Source organism: Monomorium pharaonis, unplaced genomic scaffold, assembly GCF_013373865.1.
Source record: "Monomorium pharaonis isolate MP-MQ-018 unplaced genomic scaffold, ASM1337386v2 scaffold_126, whole genome shotgun sequence".
NCBI classification, from domain to species: Eukaryota; Metazoa; Arthropoda; class Insecta; order Hymenoptera; family Formicidae; genus Monomorium; species Monomorium pharaonis.
In genome coordinates, this window is record NW_023415391.1 from 4,902 (window position 1) to 31,108 (window position 26,207).

At 32.4% G+C, this 26,207-nt stretch overlaps 2 long non-coding RNA genes across 3 annotated transcripts; both read left to right on the forward strand.

The window, feature by feature from the left end:
- Positions 1–882: 882 nt before the first annotated feature.
- LOC114254544 lies at positions 883–24,095 on the forward strand. 2 transcript variants are annotated; one of them, XR_004965144.1, is made up of 3 exons: positions 883–1,045; positions 1,132–1,243; positions 23,985–24,095. It is a non-coding gene; the product is annotated as an uncharacterized LOC114254544 (long non-coding RNA). The 2 variants fall into 2 exon arrangements; XR_004965143.1 differs by lacking the exon at positions 23,985–24,095 and adding an exon at positions 1,484–2,440.
- On the forward strand, positions 19,521–21,617 carry LOC118648013. The gene is made up of 2 exons (XR_004965145.1): positions 19,521–19,847; positions 21,261–21,617. It is a non-coding gene; the product is annotated as an uncharacterized LOC118648013 (long non-coding RNA).
- Positions 24,096–26,207: the final 2,112 nt, after the last annotated feature.

A 26,207-nucleotide genomic window follows, 5' to 3' on the forward strand; every position in this document is an offset into this window, starting at 1 on the left:
TGCGACGTTGCCAAGCAGCCATTCAAAACGTCCATGACTCTCATAATCAAAAGTTGCCGAAAGTTTGTCAAAAATTGTGTTTTATTTATATACGGTACGGTTAATCAGTTTAGTGTCGCGTCAGTATCTTTAGACATTTTTATTGTATCAATTAAACAGTTTTTTATTTGTTTATCTAGTCAAGAAATATGAACATTCTATGAATGTGCAATTTGATTCTTTCCCTATTATTACCATGTAAAATTGGCAAAGTTTTCGGACATATATCTTCGGAACCGAACGATAAAGAAGCCTGAAATTTTGCAGACACATTCTAGAATCGTTAACCTTTCATTTAATGTCTTTCTGGGCTATCTATATTTGATCTAAATGCAAGTATTATTTTAAATATTTATTAACTCAAATTAATACAAATTTTGTGCATTAATTTTCTATACATTTCCAAAGAATAAAACATGTGCTTGAAAAAATGTTCTTTTAGATTACATCAATAAAATAATATTAGCGTGTTAAAATATTTATTATACTACTAACACTTTTATTACTTGTTTCTGTAAACTATGATTGTTTCTTTCTTCTTTACACAATAAATAAAAAATAAATTCGTTGCTTACCGTTTTTAACCTTGACTGAATATTTGCTCACTAATGTTTGTTTTGAATTTCTTTTTTTTTGTTCTTTGTATGGAAACTAAATTAAATATTAAAATTGATATTAACCTAAATTGTATGTCAAAATTTCTTTAATTTGAATATTTAAAAAAGACCAAATTAATACATACATTCGGCAAATTATTTATTGTATTTATTTTTTTGTAAAAAAGTATTTATTGAAACTTTTGAGCGGTATTGCACGTTTACTAATGTCTGTAATTCTATATTAAATTGTACATTAAATTACATATTTTAATACAGGACTCAGTGACGCATACGATTCTACAAAAACTACAGGTTACTGAAAATTTAATATTACGTCTAGGTTTAGAAAAAGAATTAAATGGTCATTCAGGATGTGTTAATTGTTTAGAATGGAATGAAACTGGACAGTACGTATTTATATTGTGATAATACGTTTTTGTTTGTTGTTTAACAATGATTTTATTGATAATTGAAATATATTTTATTTATACAGAGTTCTTGCGTCAGCGTCAGATGATAAAGACATTATCTTATGGGATCCTTTTCGTTATGAAAAAAAACTTGTACTTCATTCGGGCCATCGCGGAAATATTTTCTCTGTAAAAGTAAGTTGTTTTATTTCATCTTTATTGTTATTGATTTACAGAATTGGTCAAGTTAATTTTTTTAAATTAAAATAATTTACAATTTATAAAATTTGTAACAACCTTGTTTCCCGCACGGACTAGTTTGTCGGTTTATTTTTCGGCGCGACGGCAGTAAAAGGTTTTGAGACAGCAAAAGTTTGAGTTTTGATCTTAATAATATATATATTTTAATACTAAACTTTTACATTTTATATACAGGCTATATACAGATTTGTGTGTCTACGCGTTCTTTTGGCCGGCTGTTTTGGATTAGCTGTTTGTATCGTGCGATGTGTTCCGTGGTGTTCGAGGGACGCGAGACGCTACGGTGGTAGGCCGCATGACGGGACGCTCGAGCCTGGAGGTTGGTGAAATGCGCGGCGCGGTGGGGCGTGGTAACCCGTGTTTTGGTAGACGGTGCGCGGCGGGTGCGGTGTACGCGGATGATTCGGCGAATTCTGTCTACCGGCGATGATGAGTAAGGGAGACGGTATACGGACTCTCGAAAATCTTTGAGAGAGACGGAGAACTCTCCACCCCACTAGTCCGCCCTATTCTTTTAAGGAATAGAGTGAGCAGCGGCCGAGAACCCTCGGCGAAGGCGAAGAACACTTCACTCTCGGCTTGCTGGCTCGGGATAGGGTTTGAATCGAACGATGCCGAGAACCCTCGGCGAACGCGGAAAACTCTACCCTGCTGTTTGTTCGGAAGATCTTCTCTCGATATCAGACGAATCGGTGCCGATGGATCGAGAAGTGATCTGCACCTCCACCGGAGCGTTCTTTTATACCCACTCGGGTGGAGACTCGGGGATCTCCATGAGTCTTTGGGTCCCTCCGGTTTCCGTATCTCGTCGATCGGGATGCTGGCGGGAGAGAGGCGGTCGTCGAGACCGTCGTTGTCTCGTCGGTTTATAGAATTTTATTACGGCCCGATGCCCGTATTGCGGTCTGGCGGTTAGTCTGCCGGGCCGGTCGCGGTCGTTGGTCGCCCGATGGGTGTGGTTCGTTACAAATTTAATTACATATTACGTTTTATTAACAAAAAACTAACAAATTAACAGTTAAAAAATGCGATAAGGTTTGCGTGGCGTTTTAAGGGTGTATCGGACATACAATCTTAGACAAAAGTGCATGAAATTTGAAATACTTAAATATCTACGCCTAACGCATAGTAAATCTAGATGTAAGAAACTTGAACGATAGTTGGAGTTTTATTTTTACTCTTACAAAGGTATTTTTCACGTATTTGCGATTTTATTCACTTATGAGTTTAAACTTTTGACAGTGAAAATGCACAATTATCTCAAGTTATATTTTATCTCTTTAAAACGGTGTAGTGAAGACAATTGAAACTTGGTAGATATTTTCATCTATTTATATACTAGATGTACAAAAAAACACTGGTACTATTTCTTCTATATTTTTTTAGCTGTTTTATCCGTCAAGATCGTCTTTTTCCATAAGATAGAAAAGGATACCATGTAAAATCAGTGAAGATTAAAATAGTTATAACTCAGCAACCGTTTAGTGGATGCGTTTCTAATTTTTTGCGGTATATTAGGGAAACTAAAAGAACAATTTCACAAATTTTTAGAAACTTTGTGCTATTTTGAACGTCAGTCCGATACATTCTTAATCCCTCAGGCGAGAACTCCACGTTGATAATAGCGACCACAGATTTCTATAATATACTAGACTCTTAACTAGACTGCTAACCTTGATTCCCTAAACGTACCAGTATATAATGTACATGTCGTACATGACTGAATAACCGATCGGAATGTGTCGTCTGCTATGTACATCATTACTTGTCAAGTGGAATGTATATATACATATATATACACCAATAAATGTCACATATAGTTGCTACGAGTAATTTGTTGACATTTTTTAAATGTTTATATATATTATAGCAAATATATATATATATATATATATATATATATATATATATATTATACAGAGTGTTACAAAAGCATCGGATTTGCCTAGCACCATGCGATAGAGAATGAAAATCTAAGAAGAAATGTCTAATACTATTTTTCGATACGGTAAATAGTTTCGCCTTAATTCATCATTGTAATAAGTCAATAAGCGCGGAGGTACAAGAGAAAGTCAGTGACGGAGAATGCGTTAAGTTGACTTCTTGTTATTAAAAATTGAAAAATGCTTCTAATGCTAATAATTATCGATAAAATTCTTTGGAAGGCTCCCAAAATTTTCAATGGAACTGTCGCTTATCGAGAAATATTTCCATTTTGGCGGAACTTAGAAAATTTTCGAATTTGTATCTACAACTAAAGAAATTTTTTATTTTGCAGTTTACAGCTTTGAATGCTAATACTCATCGATAGAATTCTTCAGGCGGCTACCAGAACTGTCGATTATCGAAAAAATTTTACCGCTATAGGTCTTACAAAGATTTGTCTATTAGACAAAGTAAGAAAAAATTCAATGGTAATTGAATTTATTTATTATAAAACGATAAAACATTATAACAAGTGCTTCTTATAACAAATGCTCAAAGTGTCCACTATTAGCTTTCAAACATTTATTTGCTCTATTTATGACACTTTCCGTCAAAATGGAAATATGTCACGGTAACCGACAGTTCTATTGAAAATTTTGGTAGCCTTTCAAATAATTTTATTGATAATTATTAGCATTAGAAGCATTTTTCAATTTTTAATATCAAGGAGTCAACTTCACGCATTCTCCGTCACTGACTTTCTCTTGTACTTCTGCGCTTATTGACTTATAACAATGATGAATTAAGGCGAAACTATTTACCGTATCGAAAAATAGTATTAGACATTTCTTTTTAGATTTTCATTCTCTATCGCATGGTGCTAAGCAAATCCGATGCTTTTGTAACACCCTGTGTATATATATATATATATATATATATATATACATATATACATATATATATACATATACATATATATATACACAGGGTGTATACATATATATATATATACCATGCGATATATATATATATATATATATATATGTTTAAAGGATGATACTTAATAATACTAATAAATATCTTTAATATTAAGTTATTTTATACGAAAGTGCTCTTGAAATGAGGTTATATTATTTGTTCTTTAGTTTTAATACTTACGAAAAGAAATGTATACCTTTTCTTATATATGTATATTTGGGCAGTCTTTTATCACGGTCACCCATCCAACCATGAATCGCCGTCGACGTTGCTTGACTTCGAAGACCCTACGCAACCTGACACTTCATAATGATTCATGAACACTTGATGCTCATGAATACATATTTCTTATAGATCAGTTTAATAGATGTCAGAAAAATAAAACTTGTAGTTAAATAAATTTTTTTTAATGGGCTAGTTTTCAATGACTATATTTTTTTACTAAAAAAAATATATTTATAAATAATTATAAATTTACAGTTTTTTTACTGATTTTTACATATGTGAAGTAACATGTGGAACAATTTATAAAAATATCTGTTTTTGCTTTGATTATCTGTTTTTCTGATGAAACTGAAACTATTTAATTATAAAATAGAAAATAGTAATATGTGGGTTTTTTTAAAATTTCTACAAATAATATTTATATAAAACAATAAAAAATCTTTTTACTTTTAGCAAATATTTTTAGATATTTGTAGACATTTTTTTGCCAGGATGTTATTTATAACATTAAATTAATAACAAAAATAGTGTAACATTATTAAGGGGATCCTAAAGTCGTCTGTTTTACCGACAATTTTTACCAAAGGATTTCTTTTTATTAAATTTACAGAATTAAAAATCCTTCTCCACAATTTAAGTATAGACGATAACAATATGCGGAAGTAACAATTTTATACAAAAAACGAAAAAAAGTTTTAAAATTGTCGGCGTCTGGCGTGGACTCGTACCAAAATGTGCTTGATATAAAAATTTTGCAACTTGTACGTATAAATCAAGTCCCTTCCGCACACGAGTGAACATTAAGGAACAATACTACGCTTTCAGATCGAGCGTAGGCGTCCTAAAAAAAAAGTTGCACATTGGAAAACATTTCGTGTCCGAAAATTTTGTGTGCCTGCATAAAATGTGTTATATATAGCGGTAAATTAGTTCACGGATGTTTAGATAGGCGGCGCTACCGTAGTCCAGCACTTCCTCGCTCCCTTTTACCTCTAAATCTTACGCCCGCATATTCTCTCTCTCTCTCTCTCTCTCTCTCTCTCTCTCTCTCTCTCTCTCTCTCTCTCTCTCTCTCTCTCTCTCTCTCCCTCTCCCTCTCCCTCTCCCTCTTTTTCTCTCATTATACCTCTACATACAACATCATTTTTGTTGGTGCATGAATGCCTGCTTTGGGTGTGTGAGAGAGAGAGAGCACGCATACGCATGTGTACGTCCAAGCGCGCGCGTGCAAAATTTTCAGACACGAAATGTTTTCCAATGTACAACTTTTTTATTAGGACGCCTACGCTCAATCTGAAAGCGTAGTATTGTTCCTTAATGTTCACTTGTAAGCGGAGGTGACTTGATTTATACGTACAAGTTACAAAATTTTTATATGAAGCACATTTTATTACGAGTCCACGCCAGAAATTTTTAGAAAATTCTGGGACTTTATATATCGTGTCTGTAACACTGATTTCAAGAAGGCTGTTTGGCGACGGGCGACGGGCGAGCGCCTACCAATCTGTCGATCCGGGTTCAATTCCGCTATACCTTTTTTTTTTTTAATTATACAATCTATAAAAAATTTTTTTAACGTAAAACGAGATTTACAAATTGTTTTAAATTTTCTGTACAAAATAATTATTTTTTTATACTAATAAAGCACAATTATTTTTTTTTGCGATTATTTTTTTATACGTATCGTATCCGGAATGAAAAGGAAAAATATAACGCTTTTTCAATAACACAATCTTTTTCTTGCGTTGTGTAAAAAGTATGGAAGAGACCAACCGTTCGTACGGTTGGGTAAAAAATTTGCAATAATAAATAAATGAAATTAAAAGTTTTGAACTTTAAATTTTTCATTTCTAATTAATTTTGATTTATAATATTACATGAAAAATAAAAAAAAATTGTCAATGAAATAACGTTATATTTTTCTCTTTTATTTCGAATACGTATAAAAAAAATTATTGAAAAGTAAATAATAATTGTGCTTTATTAGTATCAAAAAAAATAATTTTGTACAGAAAAATTTAAAATAATTTGTAAATCTCGTCTTACGTTTAAAAAATTTTTATGGATTGTATTAGATAAAAAAAAAAGTACGGTGGAATTGAACCCGGATCGACAGATTGGTAGGCATTCGCCCATCGCCCGTCGCCAAACAGCCTTCTTGAAATCAATGTTACGGACGCGATATATAAAGTGCCAGAATTTCATAAAAATTTTTGGCGTGGACCAGATGCATTTATTTAGAAGGCACTGGTAAAATGAATAATTTCTGAAGCAACTGTTTAGATGGTACAGGAAAAAATATTCAAACCAGATACATCTATTTAGACGGCACAGGTAAAATCAATAATACCTGAAGCGTTTATTTAGATGATACTGGAAACAAATATTTAAACCAGATGCATCTATTTAGACGGCACTGGTAAAATGAATAATTCCTGAAGCATCTGTTTAGATGGTACAGGAAAAAGTATTTAAACCAGATACATCTATTTAGACGGCACTGATAAAATGAATAATTCCTGAAGCATCTGTTTAGATGGTACAGGAAAAAGTATTTAAACCAGATGCATTTATTTAGAAGGCACTGGTAAAATGAATAATTTCTAAAGCAACTGTTTAGATGGTACAGGAAAAAATATTCAAACCAGATACATCTATTTAGACGGCACAGGTAAAATCAATAATACCTGAAGCGTTTATTTAGATGATACTGAAAACAAATATTTAAACCAAATGCATCTATTTAGATGGCACAGGTAAAATTAATATTTTTTGAAGCATCTATTTAGATGGTACTAGAAACAAAAATTTAAATCAAATGCATCTATTTAGACGGCACAAGTAAAAATAATTCTTGAAGCGTCTATATTTAGATGGTATTGGAAAAAATATTTTTTGTTTATATACAGAGCACAACATGTATATGTATATGCTGCTCTACATCAGGTCTGTCCAGATTCAGATTGAGAACCGAACACATTTTCATTTCTCGATAGAGACGGAGATAGTCTATCCTTTTTGGTTTACTCTCTCTCTCTCTCTCTCTCTCTCTATCTCACTCTATCGAGATTGAGTTTGGACACAAACCTGTTCTGCATGCATAATTGGAGGGTAATACAGAGCGGAATTAAAAATGTCGATAAGTTATCAAATTAAAAATGTCGATAAGTTATCGATTTTTTAATTCCGTTTAGGCGGCGCTGCAACTCCGTCAGAGTTCGGCCTCGACTTTAGGATCCCCTTAATTATATAAACCTTGCAACATAAAACACATGACGAACACATGATTAGTAGACGGTATTCAACAGACAAAACGAATTCCTAGACCGAAGACAAGAACTAATTATATTTAAAAAACGCGCAATGTCGTAAATAAAGTATTTTGTTTGATATATGCGTATATAACACATAAATATGAATATGTACAAGAAAAATATAAAAATTTAATAATTTATATAATGTAATTCGTATTATAAACAGATGAAAAATATTTTAATTTATGTCTGTAAAATTATTTAGAATAGAACTACTTAGATGTTATTAAATAATATTTTAAATGTAATTATAAAACTGTTATAACGTTTAATAACATTTAAAACACGTGTAACTTATGCTATTAAAATATTTTTAACATATTACACGGAGAGAATTTTTTCTTAAAATTTACCCTCAAAATCTAGTAATTGTGGGATAATGTATAACTTCGAGGAATTTTACTATATTTTTTAATAAAATTTATTATACTTTTAGTAAATTGTATTAAAAGCATAGTAAATTTTACTATACGTTTAGTAAATTTTATTAAACAGTATAGTAAAATTTTTCGAGGTCACACGTTATCCCACAATTATCAGCTTAAATTGTAAGAGAAAATTCTCTCCGTGTAGTAATATTATTAAGTAATATTTTTTTAATACTTATTAAACGTTCTGTCATAATGTTTGATAACATTTAAAAAACATTAATAAATGTTTTTAAAAACAATAAAGGAGTACAGGCCAAAAACGAGCGAATAAAGATGTAAAAAATTAGTGGAATTTCTTATTATAATGCAAATTAATAAATCGTTTCGACTTACTTACAATTTTCAGCAGTAGTGTCTTTTTGTTACAAATGAATAAATTAAAGGGATAAACTTTTGAAAAGCCCATACCTCCGGTTTTTTTTAAATTACACTGGCACAAAAAAAGACAAAATTTTTGACCGATTTTTAGGCAATCTTCAAAGTGATGCAACTTTGCGAAAAATCATCCAAATTACATGTATTTTTTTTTTAATTAAAAGGCAAAGACTGTACTTTGAGAATCCTTACGCGAAAGTTTGATTTGTTAAATGCGAACCTTTTGTATCGCATGAAAACCAAACATGTGTTTTTTAATTGAAAAAAGTAAAAGTTTGTTATCATTTTGTACAAGTTTGTCGTTAAAATCTTGCTAATATTAATTCAGATTCTTAAAGTTCATTTTTTTCTAAGCAATTAAAAAAAAACATGTCGATACGATGTTTTTTGTGGATTGCACGCGAGTTTGAAATTTACACTGCATTTTAAGGTATTTTAGCGAATAAATACGGTATTTTTTGAATATCATGAATTTTGAGTATCAATATGATATTGCACATTGATTTTATTCGTGTTGAATTCGATCATACCGCTGTCATTAAAGTGACCCGATCTGCACCACGTGGAGAATGACGATCGGATTTTGTACATCATGTGGCTCTGAAATTCATTGGTGGAAATTTGTACTTACTGATCTGAATATAATGGATAGCTGACGCACCAATTTCACTGAAGTCAACAGAAGATCACATTCATCTATACTCATAAACCCACACATACACGTAAACGTATACACATATTCATACATAAAAAATAAAAGTTCAAATTTTATTTTAAAAAATCAGCCTTTTCAGGGCCACATGATGTACAAAATCCGATCGTCATTCTCCACGTGGTGCAGATCGGGTCACTTTGATGACAGCGGTATGATTGAGTTCAACATAAATAAAATCAATGTGCAATATTATATTAATACTCAAAATTTATGATATTCAAAAAATACCGTATTTATTTGCTAAAATACCTTAAAATGCAGTGCAAATTTCAAACTCGCGTGCAATCAACAAAAACATCATATTAACATGTTTTTTTTAATTGCTTAGAAAAGAATGAACTTTAAGAATCTGAATTAATATTAGCAAGATTTTAATGAGAAACTTGTGCAAAATGATAACAAACTTTTACTTTTTTCAATTAAAAAACACATGTTTCGTTTTCATGTGATACAAAAGGTTCGCACTTAACAAATCAAACTTTCGCGTAGAAATTTTCAAAGTAGAGTCTTTGCCCTTTAATTAAAAAAAAAGTACATGTAATTTGGATGATTTTTCGCAAAGTTGCATCACTTTGAAAATTGCCTAAAAATCGGTCAGAAATTTTGTTTTGTTTTTTTTGCGCCAGTGTAATTTAATTTTTATGGCGAAACCGTGGAAAGACCATAAAAATCATGATTTTTTTTTATTTATTTCCGAAAATAATGAGAATTTCTAAAAATACTTAAAATAAAGGTTATAGATCTCATCGAAATACACATTTTATGTCCTATTGATTTTTGTAAAGACAATAATTTTTAAGAAAAACGACGTTAAATGTTCAAAACTTTATATAATTTATCTAACACACATCAAGTTTTATTAGTTAATGCTTACTCAACTTATTAAAAAAAATTAAAATATTGAAAAGTGTAATAAAGCCAGTAGACCTCGCTAAGCTTGGAAAGTTGCAAACCCATGTAGTACAGTACAAGCGTGAATGTTCTTTCGCTTTATAAGCAGGGAGGGAATGTGAGTGGACCTCGCTATGCGTGGAACGTCGGAAACCTTTGACTATATAAGTATGGACTGTTAGTGCTCTAGTTTTCCCATTCACTTCTGTACTGAGATCTGTAACTAACATCTCCGAGATTTAGACCTCCGCTTTATTGACCAAAGAGCGGGAAATATAAACACATCATAACAAGCATTAACTAAAATAAAATACACATTATATTCTATAACCAGAGTTTATAATCGGATTTTATGTTTAAAATATATATAATCATAACCAATGAAATAATTCTTGTAGTATGTGAAAATAAACTAAAAATTGATTTTAAATATAGACTGTAGCTATGAACATCAGTTTATAAGTAGTATATAACAAATACTAATTGTAAGCTTTAATGAAAATAAAGTAATAAAATAAAGATAATGTAATGTCTAAGAAGAAAAATTTAGAATCTAAATAAGTGTTATACAAATATATATATATAACTTTTATTGTTAAACGTAAATAATGAAAATGTAGCACATGTATTTAGATATTTAAAATTAAATTACATTGAATAAAAAAACATTTTAATAAGACAAAATTTTAACATAAAATTTTTAATACAATATAAAATATATAATATAAAGAAAACGTTTAACGATTATATTAATATAGACAAATAAAATTACTGACCTTGAAAAATAATAGTTTTTGTTAGGTTATGTCGAAGAAATGTATTATATTTTTCTAAATATATTGTATTATATATTTTTAAAATAACATGTTTTGCATTAACATTTATCAATGTATCATTTTATTAAACACATTTGGAGCATTTTTATTTATTTTAAAGAAATTGAAAATTTGTGCTGCAACGTATTTTTATTATTATTTTATACGTATCTAATTATGGATACCTTAGAAATCTATGACTTTTTCGTATTATTTTTATCACTGGAAAATCTGAAAAAAAAAACAGTAAAAATGTTACTTTAATAAACATCTATATTATTAATATTAATATATAATTCTGAATACTGTTGACAAACTTTAAATGCTCTGAGCACAGGCTTCATAACAGTTGACATTATTTTAGTTCTCGAATTTCTTAATTGGTCGATGGTGGCGCGACACATCTTAGTTATCTGTTTGAAGTTAGCTATTGGCAGTCTATGCTTATATAATCAAAGCGTAAACCCATGTAGTACCGTACAAGCGTGGACGTCGTTTTGCTTTGTAAGAAGGGAGGCGTGTGGATGGACCTCACTACGTGTGGAAAGTCGCAAACCCATGTAGTACAGTACAAATAGGAAATTTATAGTTTTTATATTTTTATTATTGATATAGAAATTAAATTGCACAATCACTATTTTCTATCTTAATTTTCAGCCCAATAAGCAAGAAACATTGATCAACGTTTTTTAAATGTTAATTTTAGAGAAATTTCTTAACATTATGACTTAATGTTTTATAAATATTTTTAAAATGTTATTTAATAATGTTGCTGTCTTAATATTATTAAAATATTTAAAAAATATTTATTAGATGTTATTTAAATGCTTTTAAACGTTATGACATAACGTTTGATAAATATTTTAAAAATATTACTTAATAATATTGCTGTCCTAATATTTTTAAAATATTTTTAAAACATTTATTAATAACAAAAAAATAAACGAGCTCGTTAATGCTAAGCAAAAATAAAATAAACAGGTTAATATGTCGACCAATTTTTACAATATAATATAATTTATTAAATCAAAAATATATCATTATAAACGCTATTAAAAACATCTGTGTTAAAATTGTTAAACAAATTTCGAAATGTTTTGACTATACATAGTCCTCTTCAGTCGTGCCAAATTACCAATATTTATGAAATTAAACATGAGTAAAATAACGCAAACCAAAATATGGTAAATATACCGATCAGGAGAGCGCGCCCCGATGACCTCGGCCTTGACATATGTTGTCAAGGTCACCCTCCTGAGTGACCTTGAAAATATTTTAGCCGTCGTTCGTGATTCGTTAAAAAAGTTATTAACAAAAAAAGTTTTATAAATACGATACAATTATTCAGTATAGGAGTATATCAGATGAGTTTGCAACTTTCCACGTGTAGCGAGGTTCCCTGCTTACAGAGCGAAACGACGTCCACGCCTGTACTTTACCACAAGGGTTTGCGACATTCGATTTGAAATTGTGGCCAAATAGCGAATTTAAAATGTGTAACAATCGTTCTTTGCACGGCCTAGCTCGTCGGGAAGGATCTAGGGCGAAAAAGGGTTTAGAGACACCAAATGCGGTTTGGTGATAAAGAGATATATTTGAGAATCTTACGTTTACATGAATTCGCGATATTTACAAGATCGGTATATACATATGCGTGCCGGTGTGTTTTCGCGTCGGTTGCCCGGCCGGATCAGCTGTTCCGGCGGGATGGTGACGGCGCGCGGTAAGGCGGGCGGTAATCGTCCCGAGCGTAGAGCTCGGAGCTTCGTGGCCGGTGGGCGCGCGGCGCGGGCCGGGGTGTTTACCCGACGGTTTGACGGGTGCAATGCATTTCTCGGAATTCCGGCGAAGATTCCGCGTATTTTAGGCGGTTTTCCAGGAGAGGTGTCGGCTCCGAGAACGCTCGGATGGAGACGGAGAACACTCCGTGCCGTTTTATTGGCCCCCGTGGATATGGGATTGCGTCGGTGTAGCGACCGAGAGCTCTCGGTGAAGGCGGAGAACTCTCCATCCTCGACTTGCTACTCGACGGAAGGATGCGGGATCGAGCATGGCCGAGAACTTTTGGCAAGGACGGAGAACACTCCACCGTTGCTTCTGGCTCGCAGGGTCTAGGCTTCTCGTCGGAACGAGTTGGACGGAATAACGAGAAGTGAAGTCGTCGCTGTCGAGGCGGCCTTATATACCGCTCTCGACAGCGCTTCCTGGACCTCCGGTGGTCCTCGATCTTCTCCATACCCAGCATCTCGTCGGACGGAATGCTGGCTTGGAAAAGGAGTACGCAGGTCGCCGAAACGAACGCTATCTTGGTGGTGCGAGCACGCTGCTTTTATGTCGGTCCGGCGACTGGTTCGTCGGGCCGCGCGGTCGGTGTTGGCGGGTCGGGGCGTGGTCTGTTACAAATGTTTGAGTTAGGTTAGAAAAAATACGGGTTGGGGGTGCAGGGAGAGGGGCGGAGCCCCTCTTCCGCCCACGCGTTTTCTAAGAATAACCCAACCATTTTTATGTTGCTATTTGGATAATGCGAAAATATTGAAAACGAACAGCGTGGATCTTTTGTAGAGATGTATATGTTAATTGTATTTTGGTAAAGCAGCGACTTTCATGCGTTGTAAATAGCAGGAGATGTTGGTAGATCTCGCTTCGCGTAGAAAGTCAAAAATCCATATGATACAGTACATAAATACTTTATTGAATAACATTATTATTAATGGGATAAATTTTAGCGACATAAAATTGGTTGGGTTATTCTTAGAAAACGCGTGGGCTCCGTCCCTCCCCCTGCACTCCCTTCCGTATTTTTTTTAACCTAACCCAAACATTTTAAATGTGCTATTTGACCACAATTTTAAATCTAATGTCGTAAACCCTTTTGGTAAAGTACAAGCGTGGACGTTGTTTTGCTCTGTAAGCAGGAAGGAGTGGACCTCGCTACACGTAGAAAGTTGCAAACTTGTCTGATATACTCTTATACTGAATAATTATGTGTCGTATTTATGAAACTTTTTTTGTTAATAACTTTCTAACGAATCATGTGCGACAGCTAAAATCTTTTAAATGTCACTTAGAAAGGTGACCTTGACAACATATGTCAAGGCCAAAATCATCTGGGCGGGCTCCCGTGATCGGTATATTTACCGAAATGTAAAAGATCAAAACCGATAGAAAACGTGTAATTTATGAACACTATAAATTGATATGCGTATTGTAAAAAAACTATAAACTACATATGTTGATTTCAGACAATATTAACACAAGCAAAAAAAGCTAACAGTTTCTACAAAGCGTTTAAAACGACTGTAATGTTTGGTAGTCAGAGGCAGAATGAGCGAACTTATTGTCCGTTAGTCATTTTCGACAAAATGTCAAGCAAATAATAATATGAATTGTCGAGACACTCCGTGTCCTTCTGTAAATTGATGCCATTAACTTGTTCGTTAATATGAATCATTTCTGAAATTAACCTTTTTTGGTATCTTGATTCAGAATCCAATATCTTAACATTATCCCAATTAAACAAGTGGTTATTTTTTAGCATGTGTTCTGTTACAACGGAGTGTCTCGACGATTCTAATTTAAAATTTGCGTGTTCCTTAATTCTAGTACTTAAATGTCTTTTCGTCTGTCCTACATATAACGCGTTACAATTTTTACAGCATATATTTTGTAGACAATATTATTCCTTAGATTTATGTCGGTTATATCCTTCTGCATCTTAATAAACATGTTTAATTTGTTGAGACAACGAAAGTCAACCATGAACAAATCTTTATTAACAAAGGAAAAGGCGGTTTCAAATATTTGCTTAATAAGGTAGAACGAAATATTTTTTCTTTATGTGTTGACTTTCAGTTGTACCTTGATTAATTTGGGAATCTGTAAGTTTTACTTGATTATTGAAATGTTTCTTAAGTCTGTTATTAATTTCATGAAAAATAAGATCCAATGAATAATTGTTGTCTAGTAATATATTGATGCAAATTTCAAGGTTTTTTTGCCAAAAAGATAGATTTGACAACAAAACTGCTCTATTTATTAAGCTATAAATTGTTCCTATTTTGTGGCAACGAGGATGATGCGAGAAAAACGTTTCGTTTGCGTTATTTTACTCATGTTTAATTTCATAAATATTGGTAATTTGGCACGACTGAAGAGGACTATGTATAGCCGAAACATTTCGAAATTTGTTTAACAATTTTAACACAGTTGTTTTTAATAGCGTTTATAATGATGTATTTTTGATTTAATATATTATATTATATTGTGAAAATTAGTATTAGTTTGACATATTGACCTGTTTATTTTATTATTTATTAATAAGTTTTTTAAATGTCATTAAACCTTATGACATAATGTTTGATAAATGTTTTTAAAATATTACTTGTGTGCATACGCGTATTCCGTTGGTTCGCTAATCGTTTTTCAGATGCGCCGGAGCGGCTTAGCGTTGAGTCCGCAAATGTGCGTGTTACGATTATGGGGAATCGCTAGGGGATGTTCGAATAAACTCACAATATTTGGATGACGTTACAAACTTCCTTTATTGTTTCCGACTCGTCGCGAACGTTGCGGCGCCTCGTTTCTCTCAATCCTTCCGCGCCCGTTCGACGACGGCCGTTTATTACCATTAGATTTAACAACGTATAAAGTTAGTCGCTTGTTCGCGATATTTAAACAGTTTACGCGGGTTCACTCGCAATGAAGAGATTGGTCTCTTTGTCATGCCGCGACGTACGTCGTGGAGCGGCGATGCAACAGCTTTTAATCCGCCTTTTACAGTGTATCACTCGCCGGCTAACCGGTTCGCGACCACAAATGAGCAATTAGTGTCTTTCGAGTTTAATAGGCGAAAGCGCACTCAACATACACGCGAGATCTCACTAGACTTGCGATACTCGCGGAGACGACGGTCTTGCTTCTATAAGTTTTGAGCGCCGACTGACTAATGCTCCTGCTCGGTCCAGGACATTCCGCGTACACGAGCATCTCAGGGTATACGAATAAGACGAGATCACGCGGATGCCACGAGCGAGCGAGCTGTTTGTATCCTTGCTCGCGCGCGGCACCCGAAAACACTGTGATCGAGCGCTCTCGTGCGAACATTACTAAATAATATTACTGCCCTAATATTTTAAAAACATGAGTTACATACGTGTTTTAAATGTTATTAAACATAATTTTATAAATATTCTTGAAATATTAATTATTTAATACATAAAATTTAAATATTTAATAATTTGACAGACATAAATTAAAATATTTTTTATGTGTTTATAATACGAATTATATGTTATATAAATTATTAAATTTTTTTATTTTGTTTGTATATATAATTATATTCATCTGTTATATGCATATATTACCGTCTACTAATCCTGTGTTTGTCACATGTTTTGTGTTGCAATGTTTATGTAATTGTTACGTCTGGCGAGGTTAGGATTGCGTTATATTTTATTAATGTTATATTTTATTTTGTTTTTTTATTTATTCGCAGTGTCACGCGAGAATGCCATTTCATTAAAAATAAGATGAATTTGTGATTTAAAATAAACGTGTGTAAGTAAAATAGGAGATCGCGGATTAATCGACGGGCGATGTTGACGGTGCTTCACGCAGCGCTTAACACTTTTTTGGGGGATGCTGGAACGCCGAAAGAGCGTAGACTGGAGGGGAGCGGGAGACGTATACCTGCCACCATACACGGACGTGGAGGCGCTTGGTTGTAGCGGCACCGAAGTGTCCGCTCCGGTGCTGTCTAGAATGGCGGAACGCTTAGAAACGCGCCGGACTTCGCATCTGCGCTAAAGGCGCGAGGTCTTTGCAGGGGTAGTTGACGGGAAAGAGTGTACGCCAGGTAGCGCGCACCCCTTCCGCACCGTTAGCTATTTGCCTCCTCCGGGATAGGTCTTGACAGAACGAGAGAGATAGAAAGAGAACGCTATCTACCTGCGCGCTCCGAGAGAACGTTGACAAGCGATTGCTCAGGAGAGACGGGATTTTATTGCGCTTCTTGCAAGAACGCAGAGCAACGTTTTCCTTCCCTTCCCACACTGTCCACGAAAGGAGAGAGAGATATCGAAGCACCGCCGATCACTTTAACACACTGAAGTTTACAAAGAGAAAAAAAAAGAATAACTCGGCTTGAATATGATAATAGCACTACTTCACTTTAATTAAAAAAAACAAAAGAATATTTAATTAATGAGAACTCGCACTTTACAACACTAGATCTTATCGCTCGGAGCATTGAGTCGCAATCGGGTTTGCATGCATAGCGCACGTAGTGGTCGCTATTTCGGTTATGAAAGAAATTGTATTAATAAAGTAAGCGGGGAGTTGCCACTTTGAATCTCTCTTAGTAAATGAAAATATTTTAAGTCCGTGAACGAAACACGAAAATATTCTAAGTTTGAATTTCAAAAGTTGAAAGTATTCTAAGTTTGAACATCAAAAATTGAAAATATTCTAAGTTCGAATTATTACACGAGCGAGGCTCACAGCTTTACAGCGCGAGACAAGAAGGCAAAATTCCGATTTTTTTTTCCGAAAATCCCGGCTTATATACCGGAAAGTGAGGGCATTTGGAGGTGAAGGGCTAGGAAGACGAGGCGATAAATCATCGATCGCCTGTCACCTAATTTGTTAATTAGTTAACTATTGCACTTGGTTTTACAATCGTTAACTGAGTTTTTGCAAGCGTGTTCACATTTTCCGTGGCGCGCAACTATCGCCCGCGTCTTTTAATTGCGCATTTCTAATCACAGTTTTTCATGCTGGGTTTCGCGGCCCGCATAAAATCACGTTTGGACGTGTGATTGCTATTTGTTTAACTCAATTTTTTATTGTTTCAAGCACCTAGGGGGTGGCTCTATTTTAGGGCATTGCGGTTACGGCCCTTGAAGAGCTGAGTACTTTAGCGGCGACGGCCCTTTGCTCCCTTTCGGCTAATTGCTTATTGTAATTAGTAAGACGTTGTTCGCCGATACCTATAGCCGTGGGAGAGTGCAGAGTTGTCGCCGAACTCGCGGGTGTCTGAGGGTTATTCGAATCGTGTTTGTTTCGTGATAACTCGCATGGTTTATTAACGACTTGAATTAATTGCTGACGCGCCGCCGGAGAGAGCTGTGCGTTTGCAGCGCGTGACGTAGCGATCCCTGACAGCGAGTTTGCCGACGTGCAGTTGCTATGACAACTCGTGCACAGAGCGACTATTCGTGACGTCTGGTGCAAAATTTTGCCAGAACGTAACATAATAATGTTACATTAATTTTATTATTAATTTAATGTTATAATAACATTTTGGCGGAAACAATTTCTATAAACATGTAAAAATATTTACTAAAAGTAAAAATTTGTAGAAGTTTTAACGTTTTATGTAAATATAAATTTTTTAAATAATTAAAAAATAACTACAAAATAATTTTATTAAATAAAAAATTTATTGCAAATAGCATTTTTTTAAATATACAATTTTATAAAAAAATGGTACAAAAAATTAAAAGTTTAAAAATTTTTAAGGTTTAAAATTTTATTAGTTAAATACTTATTCATATATAATACTAAAATTATTTATAAATAATTGTATTTAATGTACCGAAATTACATTAATTTATTTATTGTTTGATATAAATATTTTTTTATAGAAAAAAATAATCACGTTATTATTTTCTATTAATATTTTATAATTACATGATTTCAGCTTTATAGAAGAACAAAGTAAAAACAGATATTTTTAAGTTATTTTGTGTGTTATTTCACATATTTAAAAATTAGTAAAAAAACTAAATTTATATTTATTTATAAAAATATTATTTAATTGCACGTTTTATCTTTTTGACATCTATTAAACAGATTTATAACAAATATGTATTCATGAGCATTAGGTGTTCATGGATCATCACGAAGTATTAGGTAGCGTATGGTTTTTGAAGTAAAGCAACTTTGACGATGGTTCACAGTTGGATGGGTAACCGTTTTTTTAATCGCAGAAGTTGAGCAATGCCAAATGCGACTATAGTGCGACAACTGTGCTTGTTGAGAAACGTAAATTTAATTTTTTTCTTACGTTATAAATGTTATTTCAACATTTTTACAATGTTATTTTAACATTTATGTTATTTCAACATTTTTACAATGTTATTTTCGCAATGTTAAAAAAAAAAATGCAATATTATTTATAATGACATTGCAAAAATGTTATTTTAACATTATCGAAATTTCCAAATTGAAGCCAAAGTTTATTTATAATGACATTGTATACAACGTTAAAAACTACGTACTGGGAAATGTTACTATGTTAGTATGTAACGTTGCAGCAATGTTTCTGTGGTTAGTGGAAGAATATATATATTTTACATTACTTAATAATACAATGAAATGTGTGATTTGCATGTTTACAAATTCATGTGGTGCAGAGAATGCGTGGGCGAGGGAGGGGCTCCGCTTCTCTCCTTACACTCTCCCTCCCCGCATTTTTTTTAACTCTAACCCAACCAATTTTAAGTCACTATTTAGCCACAATTTCAAATCTGAAATTGCAAACCCATGTAGTACAGTAAAAGCGTGGATGTCGTTTTGTTCTGTAAGCAGGGAGGGAGTGGATGGACCTCGCTTCACATAGAAAGTCAAAAACCCATTGGTACAGAAAACACGTATTAACTTTCCAGTATTAACTAATAAAATTAACTAATAAAACTCGAATTGTGTTAGATGACAGATTGTTGGAGTTCGAATTCTGGTTAGAATTCTAGTTTTCGCCAGTAGTGATTAACACAGCGGTAGAGATTTTAGAAGTCGACTCAACTGGCATTTATTTGATTCGTTACAATTTATAACAACGTTTCGATCTTGATTCTGGGCCCGGATAAAGTTTCGAAAAGCGCAAACCTTCGATCGCGCTGAAATTTTAACCAAAGCTCATTTTTGATTAGAAAAGAAAGTTCCTGAAAGAATTTTTGGCGACAAAACCTCGTTTGCCCCCCAGTTTTCTTCAAAGTTTTTACAGTTTTTACTAAATATCTTTGAAAATATTGATTTTAGAGAAAAAAGTTTGAAACAAAAAATGAAGCTCATAAATAGCTCTATAAAAAAAGTTATATACATTTTTTACGTAAACTTATTATTTTGGCCGTTATGACCCAAAATAATTCGGCGGGGGTCGAATTGACTCCGTCAAACATTTTTTTAAATTTTTGTTTCATTAAATATGCGAAAATTTTTTAATTTAAAGGTTATATATATATTTATTTAACGTAAACAAAAGTTTAATTGCAAATTTGAAAAAAAGTAATTTTTTTACAGTTTAACATAAACAGAAATATTTCTATAATCTCGTTTTGCGTGGAAATTCGCAAAGGATTGTGCAGAGAATGCGTGGGCGGGGGGGGGGGCTCCGCCCATGGAGCCCCTCCCCCTGCACCCCCACTCCGTATTTTTTCTAACTCTAACCCACCAATTTTATGTCGTTATTTGGTTAATGTGAAAACATTGGAAACGAACAGCGTGGAAAGTCGCAAATCTATGTGGTACTGTATAAGCGTGGATGTCGTTTATTTACATAAAACACTGACATCATGTATCGTATTTATGAAACGTAAAGTAAACGACGTCCACCCTTGTATAGTACCACATAGGTTTGCGACTTTCCACGCTGTGCGAATTTATGTGGCGACGTCGAGTACAACTTTTAAAGCAAGATCTTTTTAATCAATTGTGATAGATAAAAAAAAAGTGTTATTCATGTAGTTAATAAATTAATAAATAAAAAACTATTAAAAAATTAAATAATTGTAAAATATTAGATTTTGTGTTATATGTTAAACTATAGTAATATTTATGTTTATTTTAAATTATAGAAATATTTGTTTTATGTTAAATTACATTTTTTTCAAATTTGCAATTAAACTTTTGTTTACGTTAAATAAATATATATAATCTTTAAATTAAAAAATTTTTGCTTATTTAGTAAAATAGAAATTATAATATTTATAAAAATGTTTGACGAGGTCAATTTGACCCCCGTTATTTTGGGTCATAACAGCCAAAATAATAAGTTGACGTAAAAAATGTATATAATCTTTTTTGTAGAGCTTTTTATGAGCTTTATTTTTTGTTTCAAACTTTTTTTCTCTAAAATCAATATTTTCGGAGTTATTTAGTAAGAACTGTAAAAACTTTGAAGGGGGCTGGGGGGCAAATGAGGCTTTGTCGCCAAAAATCCTTTCAGGGACTTTCTTCTCTAATCAATGGTAACCTTTGGTTAAAATTTCAGCGCGATCGGAGGTTTGCGCTTTTCGGAACTGTACCCCTGGGCTCTTAACAAATGATAATTATGAAGACTTATAAATCAGTAACGCACACTTAAAACTAAAAGAAAAGAACGAATATAGTTAATCTTCCCAAGACAAAAACAAAATTTTTTATGCCGTAATTTTATAATTTATTATCCGAGTAGACTTACATATCCGACCTCGTTACAATTGAATGGGAATTAGTCATCAATTTTGATAAAAAAGATAGCAAAACTAGGAATACATTGTGACTGACTAACAGTAATTGTGAGACTGGAGTGAGATACACGTTTAAAGTATATGGAGATATGAAATAGATAAATAAAAACATATTATGTCTCCTTGATAACTCTATTGTATATATGGCCAGATTAAGCTTAATGTTTTTGGAGATTTCCGTCCACCTTTTCCTAATAGCATTGAAAACGAGTTCTTTGGGAATATTGGTGAAGAGTGATTCGACGTCCAGCGAAACTAGCTCATTATAATTAATTGTCACATTCCCTAATAGCAAAATGCTAGCAGATTGCTAGCAGCTTGGCAGCAAATTCAATCAGATACCCATTGCAGATCCATAGCATTCTGTGTCCGCATTAAGCTCAGGATTTGTCGACAAAGTCTGCTGGCATGGCATGCCAGCAGATTGATTGCAGAACCGAGCAGGATTTGCTGACATAACCCTGACGACAGATTGGCAGCAGAAATCAAACAAAGCCTGCTAACATGCTATGCCAGCAAATTGGTAGCAGAAACCGAGCAGGGTCTGCTGACATAACCTGACAGTAGATTAACAGCAGAAATCAAGCAGATCTAAAAGATTTCTTAAATCGGATATCTTTAAAATGCAACTAAAGATAAAAAAATAAATAATTTTATTTTTTTAAATTATTTTTATTAACAGTACATACTAAATTTAGGACAAATTTTTATTAATTAATTAAATTTAAATTATAGTTTTATTTTATTCTTACTTGCCGCTGGTAGGTTTTGAACCCGGGACCTTAGGATGACGAACCTTGTACTCTATCTGCTACGCCAATTTGACTCATCGGTATGAGTATTTGTTATTGTCTACATATACCAATGTTATAAACTGACACAATTATATTATTTTTTATAAAAGCAATTAAATTTTGCAAAACATATTAAAAATAAATAGCATTAATTTATTTACTTATTAATTTCATTGTTAAATTTATCTTTTTCCATAATAATTTTATGGAAATTGCGATCTATTTAGCATTAATACTTTGAAGCGTTCAAATGGTTAATTAGATGGTTAACTATATAGATCATATATTCTAAGAAAAATTGAATAGTACATCTATTATCCTGTTTTTGTTCAGTACATGATGAATTTAGATTTTGTGCATTTTTTTGTGCGCAGTAATTGTAAACAAACTGTAATTTTTGAAAACATTATCTTTATAATTTTTTTAAATATCAAATGGATTTCTTATTCAGGATGTTATAATGTTGTCTGATTTCTGCTACGACGCGCATGGACGGCTCAAAAATCGGACAGCATTGTGTGATATCTTTTATGAGACATTAAGCTGATGTCATAAGGATAACATTTTTAAGAAACTTAAATGAAACTCTTCAATAAGATATCTCAAAGACCTCTCTTAGATATCTCTGATAAATGTTACCATTTTGACATCATTTCCAAGATATCTAAATGTTTTCTTTAAAAAGTTCTCTTAAAGTTTTCGGACAAGCGTATTGTCTGGGCTTTTTTAATTTATCTGAAATTTTTTTATCTGTATTATTTTCTATTGGTTGCCGGTATTATACATAACTTTAAACTTATGTATAATACAAGTAACTAATAGGAAATAATATAGATAAAAGAACTTCAGATAAATTAAAAAAATATAGCTGCCTAATACTTTTGGCCAAGCCTGTATACATACATATATTTTTATATAATTAGGGATTGTAAGGAAATAAAATTATTATAATTGTCAATACATTTTTAATAAGAGTTTAGGCATCATTTCTGTTATTTCAAATTTACCGTTATCGCGCGGTAGCCCAATACAATAAAGTACTTAATCTTTCAATACAATGTATATCGGCGAGAGAACAATTAAACTCTTATTAAAAATGTATTGACAATTAATAATAATTTTATTTCCTTACGATCCCTAATATATTAGAAATATATGTATGTATATAGGATTGGCCAAAAATATTAGACAATGATATAATTTAATTTCTCAATAATTTCTACTGCCACAACTTTTTTTCTTACGTTTTTTTCTATAGAAACATATTAATGCAAGTTTTAAATTGGCATTTAAATGGCAATTAAGATTATAAAGTAACGGACATAGTGTTCGATTTTTGCTGCCGATCTGCCTACAGGTTATGTCAACAGGCTCTGCTCGATTTCTGCTGCCAATCTGCTGTCAGTTATATCAGCAGGTTTTGCTCGATTTCTGCTGCCAATCTGTTGTCAAATTATGTTAGCAAGCTCTGCTTGATTTCTGACAGCAATTTGCCGACATCGTTGGATATTACAGACTCTGTATAAAATTTGTTGCCATTCTGTCGTCAAAAATTGATAGCATGCTCTGCTCAAAATCTGTTCCTGCAGGCTTGGCTATCTGGGTTACTAATAGTTTCAACAAGTAACCAACTATCTTGTATGTTTGATTCTGATCTTTTTATAGATTGTTGTAGTATTTTTTTTTTTTGTATTTCATGTAAGAATCTGGCCAAATTGTATGCATGACTGCCGACCGAGGACACGATAATTTTGAGTGGAAAACCAGCTTTATGAATTTTTACGGCAAACCGTAGCAGCGGGGAAGATTGCCATTAATAAACATTGAGAGATTTGAACGTCGATGACATCATTGTCGCGCTACGATCTGATAAGGTGTTAACTTTCGAAGTGATCTGGTTTATGGGATCCCTTTTTTAGTTTTAGATACGTTGTTTCATCATTGAGAAAAGTATTCATTTTGTTGATATACTCCTTTTTTTGAGTCCTTGACTTAATTAATCGAGTCATTAACAAGCGGCGAAAAACGCTAAAATATCGAAACACTAATTCTGACAATTCGGAAGTGAATAAAAAGATAAATCTTAATAAATGTCTAATTCTACTACCGCATGTTAAAGGCAGTAGTGAAAGTGTCAGCCATTATTTGGAGAGAAAATTTGGTTTGAGTACGATTTTCCGTGTCCCCCCAAAATTAAATTCTGTTATCAAAAGGGGCAAAGACAAAATTAATCCTTTGAACAATGTAAATGTAGTCTACCAAGTCAGCTGTAATGATTGTCCTGCGACATATATTGGACAAATGACAGTTAACAAACACGTATCAAGGAGCATACGAATAATATTAGCTCTCTGACCGCACATTATCAAAAAGTTACGTTCACCGCACATATGGGTGTACGAAATGGATGTACGACGGGAAACTTTGACAATTTGTATTTCGGGCAAAAATCGACCGCATTTTAATCCATTTTTTTATTCCTAAGGAAAATTTCTCAGAATTGTGATAAAATAGGTTAGAAAGTCGTATGTATAAAGTGGAAAGAGATATATTCGATAGACAGGCAATAAATCAAAAAATTTTGCATAAAATTTGTTTTTTTTTCAAACGGCTGCATTTTGTAGAAAAAAAAAGAAAAAATACTTTAAAATATGATAATTGGAAAGCTGAAGAGTTATATTTAAGAATCAATTATCAATGTTTTTATTTGTATCAAAAAGTATTTTTTTTTTTTTTAAGATATGAATATTCATTATTTTCGATCTAATGGTTAATACCGTGAAATCAAAATCATCAAAATATTTGTGAAGTAAACGACAACAATTTATTGTTTTCATGATTATTTATTGTTTATATAACTCAAATATAAAGAAATAAAAGTTCAACTATCCACTTTTTCGTGTATTTACTTCTCTGGAAACATACACAGAAAAAAAAGAATATTCTTGTTAAATCAAAAAATTTACTTAAATAAAGATTTATTTCAAAATTTTATATAGTTTAACTAAGAAAATAATATTCTTGTTATTTAAAAATAATTTTCTTGAATGGAAAAGAAAAAATATTGGATAGAAAATACACGTTTAAATCGAAGATTATAATTTCTTAGAATAAAATTATCAAAAACAATTATATCATATTTATAAAATAATACTCATAGTTTTGAAATAAAACTATAATATTTTGAAATTTAGATTTCACATTTTTCTAAGAAAATTATATATTGTTGCTTATATATGAAACAAGAATTGCGTTAATTTGAATACATAAGTTTCAATTTGAGAGTAATTTTTTTTTCGTGTACAAAAATTAATTTGTAATACGAAAATACATTTTATTAATGTTTTTTTACTTGGTTTATTAAAAAAAGGTAATTTATAGTTGAATGCAATCACTGTTACTTACATTTCAAATTTCTGCTCTGCAAAATTTTGTAACGTTCGCCGCACACTGGATGTATCACACCCAGAATCGAACTTTTGTTCACGCTGCTGCAGGCACTAAGCGATAATGACCGGATGAAGCACGCATAAGATAAAAGGGACACTTAACTTTTTTCCCCCGATGTTTCATCTCCTCACTACTGCTCGTTATAAAATAGCATACGTTTGAAAATCGGCCTGGGTGGCTAACCCAGTGTGCGGTTAGAGGGTTAGGAAACATGAGTTTTTACACAGTGGTTAGCATACACCGGTTATCGCATAATCATGATTTTTGTTGGACTAATCCACGCATTCTACATAAAAAACAACGCATCCGCAAAAGGGAAATGGCAGAAATGTTCTTTATAAAAAGAACGATAAAATTATTAATTTAAAAAAAGATACTGACAACCTAAACCATATATACAATAGAGTCATCAAGAAGACATAATATGTTTTGTTTATCTATTTTATATCTCCATATACTTTGAACGTGTATCTCAC